The sequence below is a fragment of the Moschus berezovskii genome, chromosome 12 (assembly GCF_049115385.1).
Source record: "Moschus berezovskii isolate FMDL1 chromosome 12, NW_MosBer_1.0, whole genome shotgun sequence".
NCBI classification, from domain to species: Eukaryota; Metazoa; Chordata; class Mammalia; order Artiodactyla; family Moschidae; genus Moschus; species Moschus berezovskii.
This window is the reverse complement of record NC_142471.1, coordinates 54,629,872-54,647,966: the sequence shown is the minus strand read 5'-3', so window position 1 is coordinate 54,647,966 and position 18,095 is coordinate 54,629,872. Positions and strand designations below refer to the sequence as shown.

General features: G+C 40.6%; 1 protein-coding gene across 21 annotated transcripts in view; it reads left to right on the top strand.

Moving 5' to 3' along the window:
* Positions 1–18,095, top strand: part of SGMS1 (sphingomyelin synthase 1) — a 336,904-nt gene that overhangs the window by 194,736 nt on the left and 124,073 nt on the right. For 20 of the 21 annotated variants that reach the window (XM_088842119.1, XM_088842120.1, XM_088842121.1 and 17 more), the window contains one exon: positions 17,812–17,892. The exons of the other annotated variant lie outside the window; for it this stretch is intronic. The gene's annotated coding sequence lies outside the window, so the exon portion shown is untranslated. The remainder of the gene's footprint in view (positions 1–17,811; positions 17,893–18,095) is intronic. 21 annotated transcript variants of the gene reach the window in all.

Here is an 18,095-nt window from a genome sequence, read left to right as displayed (position 1 = left end):
TTTTAAGTTCTAGAACTTCTTTAGTTTTACTTTTTGCAGTTTCTATGTCTCCTGACATTTCCTATTTCTTTACCCAGTAAATCTGTCTTTCTCTCTGAATTCTTTTAATATGTTTTGCATTGTTAGAGTCTTTGTTTTCTGATTCCATTTTCTGGATTATTTGTAGGTCTGTTTCTGTGCACTGATTTAGCTTTAATTATGGGGTTGCATTTTCCATTTACCTCAAATATCTATTAATTTTTCATTGTATGCTAGGCATGGTAGATGCTACATTGTAATAACTGGGGATTCTGTTGTGTTCCTTAGAGAAGAGTTGAGTTTTGTTCAAAAAGTAGTTAAATTGGAAATCATCTTGATTGTTATCAGTTCAGTTCAGTTCAGTTCAGTCGCTCAGTCGTGTCCGACTCTCCGCGACCCCATGAATCACAGCACGCCAGGCCTCCCTGTCCATCACCAACTCCCGGAGTACACTCAAACTCATGTCCACAGAGTCGGTGATGCCATCCAGCCATCTCATTCTCCGTCGTCCCCTTCTCCTCCCGCCCCCAACCTTTGATTGTTATACAGGCTCTTTTTTTATGCTATTTCCATTTTGCCTGTATTTCCCTGGAAATATCCTATAGTCAGGATGTTCTTTTTTCTTAATCCATGATGATTTTGTGGCATCACAGAAAAGTCTAAGGCGTTTACCAGGCCCCTGACACCTGGTACAACTTGAGCTTCAAACTCCTAGGTGGGCAGCTGTTGGAATTTGTCAGCTTTCTGAAAACTTTTCAACTGTTGTTTTTTTCCTCTCTGGGATTCTGGAAGTCTTATAGTTCTGGGTGTAGCCAATAAGTGTAGAATTCATTTGCAAATTTGGGGCTCCACCCTCCATGACTTCCTCATTTGGTGGAATTTTTCTTCTCAGTTTTTAGCTACCTTGGCTGACCTATATTCTGACCAATAAGGCTGTGGTTTGCTGCTTGAGTTCCATCTGCTGCAACATAAACCTCTTGGTTGTGCCCTAACAGAATAAGCGGTGCAAATGTAAATTTTTACCCAGTGTGGCTCCCTTATTTAAGGGCTGTAGATTATCCACTTTCTGCCTGCTTTTGGTTATTTTTCAGTGCCTTCAAAATTGCCTTTTATATTTGTTTATAATTGTTATTGGTTGGAGAGCAGTTCTGCTACCATAAAGTCAGTCTCTTAAATAATTTGTTTTGTGTGGTTTATTTCAGTCATTTGTAAAGAGGTGTTGAATCTCATTTTCATCTGAAGTTTAAAAATACCTTTAAGTCATGCATAATGGATTAAACTTTTATTATTGGCCAATAGAACATTGTTTACACACAAGACAATATTTATGAAATGATTAGTATTTATGAAAAGAAATGTAACCTATTAAAGCATACTCTAAGATGGGAAATTTGATAATCTCTCTGATTTAGTCATAGGCTGGTGTTAGATAACCACAAGAATTCTAATGAAAGATACTTATTATATGTATTTAAAGACTCCAGTGTAAGCAATGGAAGTAAATTTCAAGTAAGTACTTCAGCATTTCCAATGTCTGGCTGCCAATTTCTGACCTATATAAATAACCTTTAAGAAAGAAGATCTCACTTTTAAAGTTTTTTATCTGCTCCTATTGCATTTTGGTCACTAAAATTGGCTAGGTAAGTTAGTGCAGTTCTCAGAGTCCAAGACCAGAAAGAAATTAGGCCAACTTAAAATATATCATGCTCCAGGAAAAGTAAGGATGTAGTTAGAAACTGAAATTAACACCCTCAGCATTGGTACTATTTCACTTTTGTCTGCTGATGTTCGCCATGGTAAGATGTATCATCATTGTGGTATTGGTAGGAATGGGTGAACATTTAAGGAGGTCAGAAACTTTTTTTAAAACTCTATCAGCAAAGCTGTGTTAAGTAATACTGCATTGTCCTGTTTCACATTTTCGTTATATATATTGTTTCTTTCAAACAACTTTGAAGTATTGTCTAATCAGCAAAGATTTTTATTTTAAATGACTTAAAATTTTTTTTTAAATGTGTGATCACTGTATAGAAAGAAGAAAATACTGATAAATAAAAGGGAAAAAATTAAATTAACCCAAATTCCTCTACCAGGTACAACTACTTTGGGGAGGGCATACATCCTTTTAGTTATTTTCCTGCTTTGGACTATACTCTTACGTATTTTATAACCCATTTTTCATACCCAAGTAGTTCAAGCAGTTCTATAGGCGTGTGAATGTTTGTGCTTTTATGTATGTATGCTGTGTGTATGTATTTAAACATAAAGAAACTGTTCAGATATTTCTTTTAAATCTATCCTGCTAAATATCTTTGAATATGCTAGAGCCTAGGCTAGTGAAAATTTTATCTAAAATTTTATCTAAAAATTAACTAAAACCATGTTTGCTTTCCCCCCCACCCCTCAAGCGTCTAAGAATGGGTAGCCTGCTCTGATTCTGTTTAAACGTAGGGGCAGTTTGCTTACTGGCACCTAGTCACAGCCTTCCCTCTTCCACTTTATCATATTGTACATTGCAGAAGCTGGGAAAGACCCAGAGTTGCCCTGTGAAGTCATGCATTGCCGATCATCACCAGCTGTATACCTAGTCACCCAGTGCAAGGGTGTCAGTTTGAAACACTCAAGCCTTCTACTGGATCAAGGTCTCATTTCCAATTTTGTACCCAGGTGTTGAAAAAGGCAGGTTTCTGGACTTTGTAGTCTAGAAGGGAAACAGACAGTAAGCTAGGAAGGAATTATGTAGGACAGTAATGAAGTTCTAAAGGAGATCAATCCTGGGTGTTCATTGGAAGGACTGATGCTGAAGCTGAAACTCCAATACTTTGGCCACCTCATGCGATGAGTTGACTCACTGGAAAAGACTCTGATGCTGGGAGGGATTGGGGGTGGGAGGAGACGGGGATGACAGAGAATGAGATGACTGGATGGCATCACCGACTCGATGGACATGAGTTTGAGTGAACTCTGGGAGTTGGTGATGGACAGGGATGCCTGGTGTGCTGTGATTCATGGGGTCGCAAAGAGTCGGACACGACTGAGCGACTGAACTGAACTGAATGAAGTTCAGTGTCATTGAAGTGTATGGCAGGTGTCTTGACCTCCCTGGCATGTTTTTCTGGAGAAAAGGGTGTTTAAATAGACACCTAAATGAGGAACAAGCTGTAGGTAGGGAAATGGGACAGGGAAAGTCAGGGAGAGTTTTCCAGGTGAAGGAACTGTCAGAGACATAAGCTAGCATTCATTCAGTTGCTTCTGTTGCCTTTCAGTTTTCTTTTGTATCCATTTTTGAAACACTGGGATGATTTTTCCTATAATCATCCATGTAAAATATAGGGTAAGCCTGGACTTAACAGTTCTGTGAATCATAATCAACACAGTATTTTACAGATTGTTTCTCATCATGTGAATAACGTCGGATAAGCTATTACTGAACAAAGGCATCACTCAGTCACCTAATCAGAAGGCCATGCTAAGCCCCCAGCAGACTCGGTACTTATGGGAATGGCAGCACTCAGGGTACCTGCTACCAGCAGAATGAATATGTTGTTCCTAGATTTTTTTCTGTCAGCTGCAGCATCTTTCTTTTTGCTTCTTTAGTATGTCATAGGCTTCCTGTTGAGGCTCAGTGACTGTCCAGGCCAGGCGTTAGCAAACTAAAGCTGAACAGCCAAATTTGGCCGGAGACTAGTTTTTGTCAATAGAGTTTTATTGGCATACAGCCATGATCATTCATTTTCATGTTACCCATGGCTGCTTTTGGACTGTAATGGCAGAGCTGAATAGTTTCAAAAGATATCCTATGCTGTGCAAAACCAAAAATATTGACTATTTGGTCCTTTATGGAAAATGCTCAAATTATCTGCATTAAAATCTATAATATCCCCCTCCCAATCAATATTACTGAATGAAAGCCTTTTTAAATGTATGTTTAAAATCAGACATATTGCTTTTTGAGATTAAAGGAAAGATCAGATGATAACTCTAGAAACTAGAGACATTTTTATTCCTGGATGACAGAATTGTGGGTAGTATTTTTGTCACTGTACTTTCTATGATAGAAATTGATGCAACTGATAAAAATACAGACTTGGCCAGGCTGAAGATAATATATACTATTGAAATGTATAACCTGTTTTGTGAAGATAATGTGACTACCAAAGCTAAGGAATTTTCCATTATCTTGGATTAGGGTACAATAGTAGAGAAGGTTACCTATGTGGTTTTGTCTGGAAAGGAGATGGTGGTTTGAGGTCCAGCACAGAGAAGAAAGTGGAGGAATAGCCTTGTCTTTTAGACACCACGTGATAGTGAGTTCAAAGAGTGGGTTCACTAATGACCCGCTCTGCAGATGCTTTGTTGAACTGTGTAGTTTATGTACTTGTTTATCTTTGAGGAGGGTTTTGTTTTACTTATTTTGTGGAAGAAATATTTACTTTTTTCACAAAGATCTTGTCACCCATTTCTGTTTTAAAACTTATTGGTGCCAGGACTTGAGAGGATGGACAGTTGACTAATACCCTTGTTTCTCACCCAATTTTGAAACCAATGGCTAGACCGAACAATAGGAGGTAGACAAGCACAAGTTTATTAGGATTCAAGCTGATTAGAGGACTGTGGCTAAGTGGGTTTTCTGGTAGTTCACGCCCGAGTGAGGCCAATTTCCCCTCATAGTGTTGGAGGGAGCAGTCTGGACTGCCCCCTAGCCTCATCTGTGGGCAGGCCAGCACTGAAAACAGAACTCAGGAGTCTGGGCCATGTTGTCCAGACCCTGCCCCCAGGCTCACCTTTCACGTAGTTCACTTCTCACCTTGGGGGGAAGCTGGGAGGAGACTTGACTGTTGGGCCAATGGAAAGTACTCCACATGGAAACTTGATGCGGGGGAGGCGGGGGGAGTGGAGGTTTCTGCTAAGGCTTCAGTTAAATGTGCCTCTTGAGTAATTGTGCCCGCCTTGTCAGTAACTCTATCTCAGTTTTATCTTCTGTTAAACTAGTAACATGCCTCATAGTGCTCTCGTCAAGATTAAATGAGCCTGTGAAACATTCAGAAAAAGTACCGCATGTGGTAAACAGTTTGTTTTTACCTTGAGTAATATCAGTATTTGTAATACTCTGTCAGAGCAGTCACATGTAGTTAAAATAGGGTTAAATCAGTCCCAGCAAGGATAATACCCATAGAGTGTAAGTTCATGTTGAGGAGGGAAAACTGCTGGCTACCTAGAAGAAAATAAGACCTATTTCTTTTTTGCTTGTTTTAAACATGTATTTGTTCTCAGTGCTGAGAGGAAAAGATTAGGAAGGAGAATGTGGGGTGAAAGACCACTTTCTTTTAGGCCATGGAAAGTTGTTCCCTAGTGAGAGTTCTAGAAGGATACCACCTGTGGACGTTTAACCCCTTCATTTTGATAACTCCCGCTGTTGCCCTATAGGCAGTATTATTACACAGAAAAACAAGTTGATTTTTATTTTAAATATGGAAGTTTCTGGGGGAATAGGGAGCAGGCCATTAAGTCTCCATTCTTAGTAGTCTAAAAAAAAAAAAAAATCACTGGAAATCTTGGTTTCTACAGTGTTTTCTTGTTTACATGTGGCTACTTCTGCTGAAAATATTAGTAAACATTATTTAGGTCCAAACAGTTTCCTTTTATACAGCACCTACTATGCCTATGCCAAAGTGTTTGTGTAATGAATATATCTGTGCAGTGAATCAGTAAATTTAGGAATGGGGATTTATGAAGCAGCAGCATAAATGCACTTGCATCAGTGATTTTCTTTGCCTCCTTTGATTTTCCTTCGTACTTATCATTCATCAAAACAAACAAAAAAGAGCATTCATAAGAAAAGGCAATCTATTTTCGGGGCATCTCAGTTTACTTAAAAATTCGATGCATTGCTTTCGAAAATGGATTGAACATTTAATGTGAATGTCTATTCAGTGTTATTTTCCCCTCTTGTCACAGATCTTAGTTTGTTTTTTTTTTTAACTTTTTATTTTGTATTGGGGTATATAGCCCATTCTAAAGGAAATCAGTCCTGAATATTCATTGGAAGGACTAATGCTGAAGCTGAAGCCCCAATACTTTGGCCACCTGATGCAAAGAATTGACTCCTTGGAAAAGACCCTGCTGCTGGGAAAGATTGAAGGCAGGAGAAGAAGGGGTCGACAGAGGTTGAGATGGTTGGATGGCATCACCGACTCCATGGACATGAGTTTGAGCAAGCTACGGGAGTTGGTGAAGGACTGGTGTACTGCAGCCCATGGGCTCGCAGAGTCAGACACGACTGAGCGACTGAACTGAACTGAACTGATAGCCCATTAGCAATGTTATCATAGTTTCAGGTGAACAGCAAAGGGACTCAGCCATACGTATACATGTATCCATTCTCCCCCAAACTCCACTCCCTTCGAGGCTGCCACATAACATTGAGTAGAGTTCCATGTGCTGTACAGCAGGTCCTTATTGGTTATCCATTTGAAATATAGCAGTGTCTACATGTCAATCCCAAACTCCCTCACAGAACTTAGTTTTTACAAGTCGGGGCTTTGCAGAGTCAGAGAAAGTTAGTCTCAATTTTTTCCTCACGGAATGTTTGATACCACTGATTTTATTATGTTTTGAGTTGAAGATAAGGTTTGGTAGTGTTAGGTTGTTCACTTGTATTCGACTCTTTGCAACACCATGGACTGTAGCCCACTAGAATCCTCTGTCCATGGAATTCTCCAAGCAAGAATACTGCAGTGGCTAGCCATCTCCTTCTCCAGAGGATCTTCCCAACCCTGGGATTGAACCTGGATCTTCTGCCTTGCAGAAGGCAGGTTCTTTACTGTCTGAGCCACCAAGGAAGCCCCAAAATTTGGTAGACTTGAGCACAAAGAGGCCTGGGAAACAGAAGGTCCAGACTGTGCTGCTGGGTGACCCTGAACAGGTTTCCCCAAGTGTTTGGGTCTATGTGTCATTATCTGTCAACTTTGAGGCTAAGACAAAAAAATGAATGAGGATATTCCAGCTTTCAAATGATGTGATTGTAGGATTTCCCTACCAGTTTCTGTGTGTAGCAAGATGGCCTATTTAGGTAAAAGATCTCTGGTTCAGTGAGTCGTAGCTGTTTGCTCTGCCTGAGAATTGTTACTGGAATTAATTTGTAGAAGCTGTTAGGTATTTGCTCAGCAGATTTCAAACTACATGTTTGATTTTTTCAAGAGCCCATATTAGCAACTGGATGGAACTTTAGATGTTTAAATTTTTATTCTGTCTTCAAAAACACTGCTACAGAAGTAGAATGTCTCTAATGTATCTCTCTAAATATGTGTTTTATAAAGTGTTTAGTCCATTGTATCAGATTTAAGACACACTTTTACTAAAATTATTTATAGGTAGGGTCATAGTATAGCTCATATGATGGTCAAAGTCCTTTTGCTGTTTCTTTTCTTCTTTTAATTAATTAATTAAGTTGAAGTATAGTTGATTTATAATGTGTTAGTTTCCGGTGTACATCAAATTGATTGTTTGTATATGTGTGTGTGTGTGTGTGTGTGTGCGCGCGCGCGTGTGTATGGGCTTCCCTGTGGTTCAGAGGTAAAGAATTTGTCTACTAGTGCAGGAGATGCAGGCTAGATCCCTGGGTCAGGAAGATCCCCTGGAGAAGGAAATGGCAACCCACTCCAGTATTCTTGCCAGGGAAATCCTATGGACAGAGGAGCCTGGTGGGCTACAGTCCATGGGGTTGCAAAGAATCTGGATATGACTTAGTTACTAAACAGCAACATTTTATATATATATATATATATATATATACACACACATACATACATATTTCCTCAGATTCTTTTCCCTTATAGTTTATTATCATATTGACTATAATTCCCTATGCTATACAGTAGGATCTTGTTTATCTATTTTATTATATAGTGATGTGCATCTGCTAATCCCAAACTCTTATTTATCCCCTTCCCATACCCCTTTCCCCTTTGGTAATCATAAGTTTGTTTTCTATGTCTGTAAGTCTATTTCTCTTTTGTAAATAAGTTCATTTGTATCATTTTTTAGATTCCACATATGAGTGATATCAGGTATGTCTTTTTTTGTCTGACTTCCTTAACTTGGTGTGATAATCACTAGGTCCATCCATGTTGCTACCAATGACATTTAATTGTGTCAATGCTGGCATGTTAAATAGCCTTTGCAGGCCAGGCAGGGAACCTGACTGCCATTTATAAAATTGTTTCCTTGGTAATTATAATCTACTTTGTCTTCCAAATGATTAAAAAAAGGATGACAGGATGCTTGTGGTAAGAGAGGAAACTGGGGGTCTGAGTCAGAGGTAGTTGAATAGGAGGATGCATGCCAGTGTGACGGCAGGATCACTCTCCCAAGCCCTGGCCCCTGACCTTCTCCTTTCTGCCCCTCCTCTCTCAGAAGAACAAGAGGTTGCATCAGGAACCTGTGCTTCACTTCCCTTCTATATTGGTTATGCATAGTTGCATGACAGCACCACTACCAACTTAGTTGCTGAATTAGTGCATAAACTCTCTGGGACAGTTTCTGTGTGTCAGGAGTCTGGCTGTGGTTTGTCTTGGTACTTTATAAGGCTCCAGCCAGGGTGTCAGCCAGGGCTGCTGTCTCATCTGAGGCTCGAATGTGGAAGGGCTTTCTTCTGAGGTCACGTAATTGATGGCAGAATTCAGTTTCTGGTGGGCTCTCAGTCGCTTGTTCACTGTCAGCTGGAGGCTGCCTTCTCTCTGCAGGCAGTCCACTACTTGGCAGCTCGCTTCAGCTTTCCCACAGAGAGTCTTGCTGCAGAATGGATGTTACTGTCTCATGTGACATAACTATGTGCCCCGTCATTTTTGTCTTATTCTTTTGGTTACAGGCAAATCACAAGTCCCACTTGCAGTCAAGGGAAGAGGATTACACAAGCATGGATAATAAGAGATGGTGATTATGGGGACTGTTTTGGAGTCTGGCCAGGAATATGACTTCTTTATATCACTTCTCTCCTCTCTGGGTATTCTTCTACTTAACTTGGGGCACAGTTCTGTCTTATTTCTTCCTTCTGACCAACAGGGGGAATTCAACACCCTGGTGGCCTTTCTTCAACTCTTTTCTTCTGTAGAAACACCAGGAAGAGGTAGCAGGAAACTCAGTCTTGGTAAGAAACTCTCATGCTTTTGGGGCTCTCCTGTAACAGCTCGTGTTTTGTGTGTGTGATGTGATTCCTGGCAGGTGTTTCTAAGTCATAATGCGGCTAATATAATGACTTAAGAGGCATCTTCTCAGCTTTTATGTCTTTTATTCACTGTTGTCTTTAAACAAGTGCTGAAGCTCAAAGCTTGTTCACTTTCCCAGAGCCATCCTTTTAGAAGTCTTGCTATGACTATGTTTTACATTTTAATTTAGAATCATTGGCCCTGTTAGCTGCCCACTTGTGTCATTTCCCTTATTACCCTCTTCTCTTCAGTCATCTTTACAGAGTTTCTTGCCTTTCTCTCGCCTGCTCCTGGCCTGTGACTTGGTCAGTCTCCAACTACTGCTCTTCCTCCTTGCTGAGAAGATAGCATAGTATCAGGTTAAGAGCAAGGACTGAAGCCAGGCTTCCTGGTTTTGAATCTCAGCTTTGTCATTTATTAGCTGAGGAATCTCGAGCAAGTGATGCAGTTTTGTTTCCAGGTGGCTGCTGTGAACTGTTCTGATTTTCTCACTGACCAACAAGCCTCTGCTCGCTGCTGCTGCTTGCACTTTACTCCCAAGATACGTGCACAGATATTAGAGTGATGTGTGCTTTACTACTCACTGAAACTTTAGACGAAGCCTTTTTTTCTGGTGAAGTAGGCCAGAACATTTCTGAGCTTATGAGGATACCTCATTTTTGGTTAGTGTTGCCTTGGAACTTACAAACCTCCTAAAGATGAAGATAGTTTACTTCTTCCAATAGCACAACATATAATGAGCACTTAGTGTCTGTCATGAGCTTTATAAAACTGTGTGCAGGCAGTATATTTTTAGCCCATAAAGCAACAATAAGTTGTAGTACTACTGTTACTCCCATTCTATTGATGAAGAAACAGAAAAGTGAAAGTTTAAGTCACTCAGTCATGTCTGACTCTTTGCGACACCACGGTCTGTAGCCGATCAGGCTCCTCTGTCCATGGGATTCTCTAGGCAGGAATACTGAGGCTCAGGGGAATTTAATGACACGCTCAAGGTCTTCGAGGTAGATTGGGGAGTGCAGTTCTGTGTGACTGCAAAGCACATGCTTTTAATGATGGAAGGACACCATCTGCCATAGAGAAAATCTAAGCACTTTTCATGAACTCTTTAGGAGAAAAGAGGCAAAAAATGCAAAGCAATCATGTCTTATGATACAAGAGCTCCTATCTACTTCTGCAGTCTTAGTGCAAAAGACATCCTCTAGTGTCTCAGCTCTCAAACGATCTTGGCTTTGATGCCCTCCTACCTTTGGGAAGTTTGGCCTCACCCTTGAAGATAAAGCAGGTGTTCAAAAAGGTCTGTATTCTTGTTAGCCAGATTTCTTCATGACTGTTGTAGATTCTTAACATTGTATATGAGGTGTGATTAAGAAATACTGGGTTTTTAACTATCCAACCCAAGATTTTATACATCCAGATTGTTCTCCTTAAGTGCTTCAGCTAAGTTAATTGCTTGTATTCTGGTGAAACTGCCATTGCACTGCATTCTCTTAAATGAACTTCACCTCAACCACCTTATAACTCCTTCCCCACCTCCAGTAGTGAGCACAGTGTCTTCTGCCAACTGCGTAGTCCATTGTTGAAGTGGCTGATAATTCTTTCAGATAACCATGGGGTGGCAAGTGACCATCTTTGAGGAAGAATTTGATTCCTAGATCCTATTAAAATGCTTTCCATCATAGCAAAGAATGTGTTTTTGTTAAAAAAATCAGGAGCAACTAAACTGTAATGAGACATTTTCTCATGGGTTTTGAAGGTACAAGAAGAGTATACAATTTACTCTGAGAAGTCAGCATCTCTGGAGTGAGTCCCAAAGAGATGAAGGGGATCAAGGAGTACTTTTTGTAGACAGAATGTTCTCTTTAAACGTGGGTATTGCTTCACCTGGGGCTTCCCTGGTGGCTCAGAGGTTAAAGTGTCTGCCTCCAATGCGGGAGACCTGGGTTCGATCCCTGGGTCGGGAAGATCCGCTGGAGAAGGAAATGGTAACCCACTCCAGTATTCTTGCCTGGAGAATCCCATGGACAGAGAAGGCTGGTAGGCTACAGTTCACGGGGTCGCAAAGAGTCGGACACGACTGAGCGACTTCACTTTATTGCTTCACCTCTTGGCCTTTGTTTTCCTTGAAAACATAGCTGATAAATTCTTACTGTTGTTGATGAGGTTGTAATGCAAAGCTCACCTTGGAGATTAATAGGTGGCCTGCCACACTCAGTGTGGCTTTTATTTCCCACAAATGCCCACCAAGTGCTTGGCATTATAGCAAACCAGAAGAATTAACACTAGTGGAAATGATTCATTCCCTCTTTTAAGAATTTATCATCAAAAAAAGAAACTTGGTACTGATACAAACAATGCCAACAAATGCATAACTAGAACTTTTGGTTTGCATGTTAGTAAAGGCTGCCAACGAAAATGGAGATTTTTATTTAACACTTCATTAGGATCAAAATAGAAATGTTTCATGTTGCTGTCAAAAGTATCACTTGAAACTCCTTCCAAAATGTTCACCTACAGAAAGAGTCTGGATTTAATGGACTCAATACCATAATTGCGCTGGTAGCTATGAATTTAATAGACTATCATGCTTGCACTAGCAAATACAATAATTATAATTATATTTGGGGGACATATTCTGTGGTGGACACTGTACATGTATTATCTCTAATCTGCACAACTAGTCCCCAGGGGGATATATTATTGTCCCCATTTTACAGACCTGGAAGCTGAGGCTTAATAATTAAATTACTTGGCAAAGACCACGTTGCTGTTAAATAGCAAAGGGTGGAGTTCACACCTATGTGTTTTAAACTTACATTAAATCCTCTGCATTTTCCATGCTTTTAAAAGGCTTCCATGACAAGTGACCTAGAGTATAAAGCTAAGGCCAGCCTATGAGCCTATAATCTACAAATCTTTGACTCTTCATTCCCTCCCTGCTATTTTTTTTGGCGTTGACAAGAACTAGGAAGTTTTCTGTATTGGTGTGGTGTTTTTCATTTTTCTCTCTTCTTTATGCCCCTCTTACACACACACACACACACACACACACACATACACCCTAATGGTCTGGATAACTTGGAGTTTCTGCCTATTCTGTAACTGAGGCTAACTGTGTCTCATGGTATCTCAGTGCATGGAACCATCTTATAATTAATATTATCTTCTGTCTTTGAACTTTAACATTGAGGCTTCAAGTGAGGAAAGTTAACAGGTTCCTCTTTTATAAGTGTTGTCTACTTGGAGCCATATGTTCTTCACATAAAATGAGCAGTCCTTGCGTTCTGCTTGGTAGAAGTGAGATGTTTTCATTTGGGCTGTACTGTAAACGGAAAGTAGAACTTCCTATCCCTTCCTGATGGGCCCTAAAATGCTATGAAATTGAAAAACAGAAGTAAAACATACTCTGATCACTTCCTTTTAGTAAAAGGGGGACAGTTTGCTGAGTGTAATCCGTTCAGCTCAGTCGCTCAGTTGTGTCCGACTCTTTGTGACCCCATGGACTGCAGCATCCCAGGCCTCCCTGTCCATCACCAACTCCCAGAGTTTACTCAAACTCATGTCCATTGAGTCAGTGATGCCATCCAGTGATCTCATCCTCTGTCGTCCCCTTCTCTCCTGCCTTCTATATGTCATGGGAGTGTATGCTCCTCAGTTTTTGTCTCATCACAACAAAGATTTGGAGTGATGGACATTAAAGCCCCCTCGGCATGTTGCAGCTCTCGGGTCTTGGACAGACCGTGTTATAGCTCTTAGACAAATCAGCATTACAGCTCTATTTAGAAGACAGCAGGAAAATCCATCTTCAAGGAATGAGGGCACCTAAATCCAAAGACGTGAAGAGAAGCGCGCACCAGTGCACAGGAGAGAGAGAGAGCCCTTGGCTTCTCCTTTTATATGTTTTCTTCCTCCTGGGCCTGCCCTATGCAAATTGGGCTCAGCCAGGAGTGCTGGTCTACCTGAAGTTCTCACTCCTGTCCCTGGGCCTTTCTTTGACCTTCCTTTGTTCTATTTTCACGGGCTTTTCCCTTCCTTGTCTTTTAGCCACCACCATTTTGGACTCCTTTTCCCTATCCTAACTACCTAATAAACCTTTCCCAGCATTAGGGTCTTTTCAAATGAGTCAGTTCTTCTCATCAGGTGGCTAAAGTATTGGAGCTTCAGCTTCAGCATCAGTCCTTCCAATGAATATTCAGGACTGATTTCCTTTAGGATGGACTGGTTAGATCTCCTTGAAGTCCAAGGGACTCTCAAGAGTCTTCTCCAACACCACAGTTCAAAAGTGTCAATTCTTCTGTGTTCAGCTTTCTTTATAGTCCAACTCTCACATCCATACATGACTACTGGAAAAACCATAGCTTTGACTAGATGGACTTTTGTTGGCAAAGTAATGTCTCTGCTTTTTAATATGCTTTCTAGGTTGGTCATAACTTTCCTGCCAAGGAGTAAGCATCTTTTAATTTCTTGGCTGTAGTCACCATTTGCAGTGATTTTGGAGCCCCCCAAAATAAATTCTGCAACTGTTTCTCCGTTTGTCATGAAGTGATGGGACCGGATGCCATTATCTTTGTTTTCTGAATGTTGAGGTTTAAGCCAACTTTTCACTCTCCTCTTTCACTTTCATCAAGAGACTCTTTAGTTCTTCTTCACTTTCTGCCATAAGGGTGGTGTCATCTGCATATCTGAGGTTATTGATATTTCTCCTGGCAATCTTGATTCCAGCTTGTGCTTCATTCACCTCAGCGTTTCTCATGATGTACTCTACATATAAGTTAAATAAGCAGGGTGACCATGTACAGCCTTACTGTACTCCTTTCCTGATTTGAACCAGTCTGTTGTTCCATGTCCAGTTCTAACTGTTGCTTCCTGACCTGCATACCGATTTCTCATGAGGTCAGGTGGTCTCCTATTCCCATCTCTTGAAGAATTTTCCATAGTTTGTTGTGATCCACACAGTCAAAGGCTTTGGCATAGTCAATAAAGCAGAAGTAGATGTTTTTCTGGAATGTTCTTGCTTTTTTGATGATTCAGCAGATGTTGGCAATTTGATCTCTGGTTCCTCTTGCTTTTCTAATTCTAGCTTGAACATCTGGAAATTCATGGTTCATGTACTGTTGAAGCCTGGCTTGGAGAATTTAAGAATTACTTTGTAGCGTGTGAGATGAGTGTAATCGTGTGGTAGTTTGAGCATCCTTTGGCATTGCCTTTCTTTGGGATTTGAATAAAAACTTACATTTTCCAGTCTTGTGGCCACTGCTGCATTTTCCAAATTTGCTGGCATATTGAGTATAATACTTTCACAGCATCATCTTTTAAAATTTGAAATAGCTCAACTGGAATTTCATCACCTCCACTAGCTCTGTTCATAGTGATGCTTCTAAGGCCCACTTGACTCCGCTTTCCAGGATGCCTGGCTCTAGGTGAGTGATCACACCATCGTGATTATCTGGGTCATTAAGATCTTTTTTGTATAATTCTTCTGTGTATTCTTGCCACCTCTTCTTAATATCTTCTGCTTCTGATAGGTCCATACCATTTCTGTCCTTTATTGTGCCCATCTCTGCATGAAATGTTCCCTTGGTATCTCTAATTTTTTTGAAGAGATGTCTAGTCTTTCCCATTGTATTGTTTTCCTCTCTTTCTTTGCATTGATCACCGAGGAAGGCTTTCTTATCCCTTTTTGCTATTCTTTGGAACTCTGCATTCAAATAGGTGTATCTTTCCTTTTCTCCTTTGCTTTTCACTTGTCTTTTCACAGCTATTTATAAGGCCTCCTGAGAAAACCATTTTGCCTTTATGCATTTATTTTTCTTGGGGATCATCTTGATCCCTGCCTCCTGTACAATGTCATGAACCTCTGTCCATAGTTCTTCAGGCACTCTATCAGATCTAATCTCTTTAATCTATTTCTCACTTCCACTGTATAATCATAAGTGATTTGATTTAGGTCATACCTGAATGGTCTAGTGGTTTCACTTACTTTCTTCAATTTAAGTCTGAATTTGGCAATAAGGATTTCATGATCTGAGCCACAGACAGCTTCTGGTCTTTTTTGTTGTTGTTGTTGACTGTATACAGCTTTTCCATCTTTGGATGCAAAGAATATAATCAATCTCATTTCGGTGTTGGCCATCTAATGATGTCCATTTGGAGAGTCTTCTCTTGCGTTGTTGGAAGAGGGTGTTTGCTATGACCAGTGCATTCTCTTAGCAAAACTCTATTAGCCTTTGCCCTGCTTCATTCTGTGCTCCAAGGCCAAATTTGCTTGTTACTCCAGGTATTTCTTGACTTACTTCTTTTGCATTCCAGTCCCATATAATAAAAAGGACATCTTTTTTGGGTGTTAGTTGTAGGTCTTCAACCTTTTGAAGGGCTTCCCTTGTGGCTCAGCTGGAAGGAGGTTGCCATTATCTTCATTACCTCCACCATAGTTTGGCCCCAGGAAAATAACAGGGAGGGAACACAGCCCTACCCATCAATGGAAAATTGGATTAAAGATTTACTAGCATGGCCCCACCCATTAGAGCAAGACCCAGTTTCCCCCTCAGTCAATCTCTCCCATCAAGAAGCTTTCATAAGCCTCTTATCCTTCTCCATGAGAGGACAGACAGACTGAAAACTACAATCACAGAAAACTAACCAATCTGATCACATGACCCATAGCCTTGTCTAACTCAATGTAACTATGAGCCTTGCTGTGTAGGGCCACCCAAGACCAACGGGTCATGGTGGAGAGCTCTAACAAAATGTAGTCCACTGGAGAAGGGAAAGGCAAATCACTTCAATATTCTTGCTTTGAGAACCTCATGAACAGTATGAAAAGGCAAAAAGATAGGACACTGAAAGATGAATTCCCCAGGTCGGTAGTTGCCCAGTATGCTCCTGGAGATCAGTGGAGAAATAACTCCAGAAAAAATGAAGAGATGGAGCCAAAGCGACAACACCCAGTTGTGCATGTGACTGGTATGGAAGTAAAGTCCGATGCCATAAAGAGCAATATTGCATAGGAACCTGGAATGCTAGGTCCATGAATCAAGGCAAATTGGAAGTGGTCAAACAGAAGATGACAAGAGTGAACATCGACATTTTAGGAATCAGCGAACTAAAGTGGACTGGAATGGGTGAATTTAACTCAGATTACCATTATATCTACTATTGTAGGCAGGAATCCCTTAGAAGAAATGGAGTAGCCATCAGAGGCAACAGAAGAGTCTGCAATGCAGTACTTGGACACAGTCTCAAAAATGACAGAATGATCTCTGTTCTTTTCCAAGGCAAACCATTCAATATCAGTAATCCAAGTCTATGCCTTGTCCAGTGTAATCCATTAGTTCACAAATTGTATGGATCACCGATATCTGAACTGGATGTATGGACAAACTAGCAAGTCTGAGCACTGAGTGTCCCTTGTTAGATTAAAGCATGCTTGACTTTAGCAAATCATATCTTTCATTTTATTTAATCCGATCAACCACACAGGATGGTAGGGGCCATTTGATCCTCTTTCAGAATTAAAGAAATTGAGGCTGGGGAATGTGAATGGATTTTCCCAAGGTCATGTGACTAGAAAGTGGTAGGACAAAGCTTTTATCTAGGCATTGTTCTTTGACAGATGGTGGTTTGGGTTGCCTAATCATTTATCTCTTCTATCTTGTAATCTTTAAACAGTTTGTGAAATAGAGCAGCAATTCAAATGGGAATCAACATAGGTAGTAACTTAATTATTGATAAAAGCAGGATTGGGAAAACTTGGAAGTGTCAGTTCCCTCTGTCTCTAAAACATGCATTGGACCCCAGTAACCCTAATGGAGTCATCCTAGTCCAGCAACTCTGCTGGAGAGAAGCCAACAGAGAGAGCTGGCTGGTCCTACCAGAAACTGGCTGCTGTTGTCCTGTTTACTGTGGGGAAATTAGCTTGACTCCAGGTGTTGGAGAGAACTGGGGGGAGACCCTTGCTGCTCAGCTCAGTGTGGGGCCTCAGCACTAAACCAGTGCTTCCTCTAGCCTTCCCAAGTGGTTGAAAGTGAAGTTGCTCAGTCGTGTCCGACTCTTTGCGACCCCATGGACTGCAGCCTACCAGGCTTCTCCGTCCATGGGATTTTTCAGGCAAAAGTACTGGAGTGGGTTGCCATTTCCTTCTCCAGGGGTTCTTCCTTACCCAAGGGATTGAACCCAGGTCTCCTGCATTGTAGGCAGACGCTTTACCCTCTGAGCCACCAGGGAAGCCCAAGTGGTTACTCACTCACTTTTGAGAAGGAAGAAGGGGTTTGGGGAAGGGAAGAGAAAGCGGCTTACTCTAATACTGCTTCCTTCCAAGAGACAGATTAAAAATTTCTTCCCGAAAACATAAGGGAGGGTATTTTAAAAGTCTTCACCCCAACCCGCCACAGTAGAAATAGTGCTCTTTAAAGTTTTTTCTCTTGAGGTGATGATCTGTGTTGTTCTCTCCTGCCTTTTTGATTTTGGAGAGAAAGGAAAAGGCGACCATATTTCTCTCTAAGTTATAAAGAAAGGAGAAGACTAATGTAGTAGAAACCAAGAATGGACTTTATGAGACATATAATCAGATTCTCTCTTCTCATGGCAGGTGATGGAAATGTACAGGAACAATGGGAGAAGCCGGTAACTTATAGGAAGCCAAGATGACAAGAATTTTAAAAAATAATCAGTGAGTAAAATTTTGTTAGCATTCCTTTGACTACACGGTGAATTTTCTGTAAGAAACAAAGTTAAAATAATAGTCCAATTAAATACCTTAAAAGTTTAAAAAAGAAAATTTTGAAAAGTAAGTATATGAGTAAGTAAATACTTCAGAAACTTGGTGCCAACATTTCAGAGATTCTTTTGCATTGTTCTTCCTTGGCAGAGTGT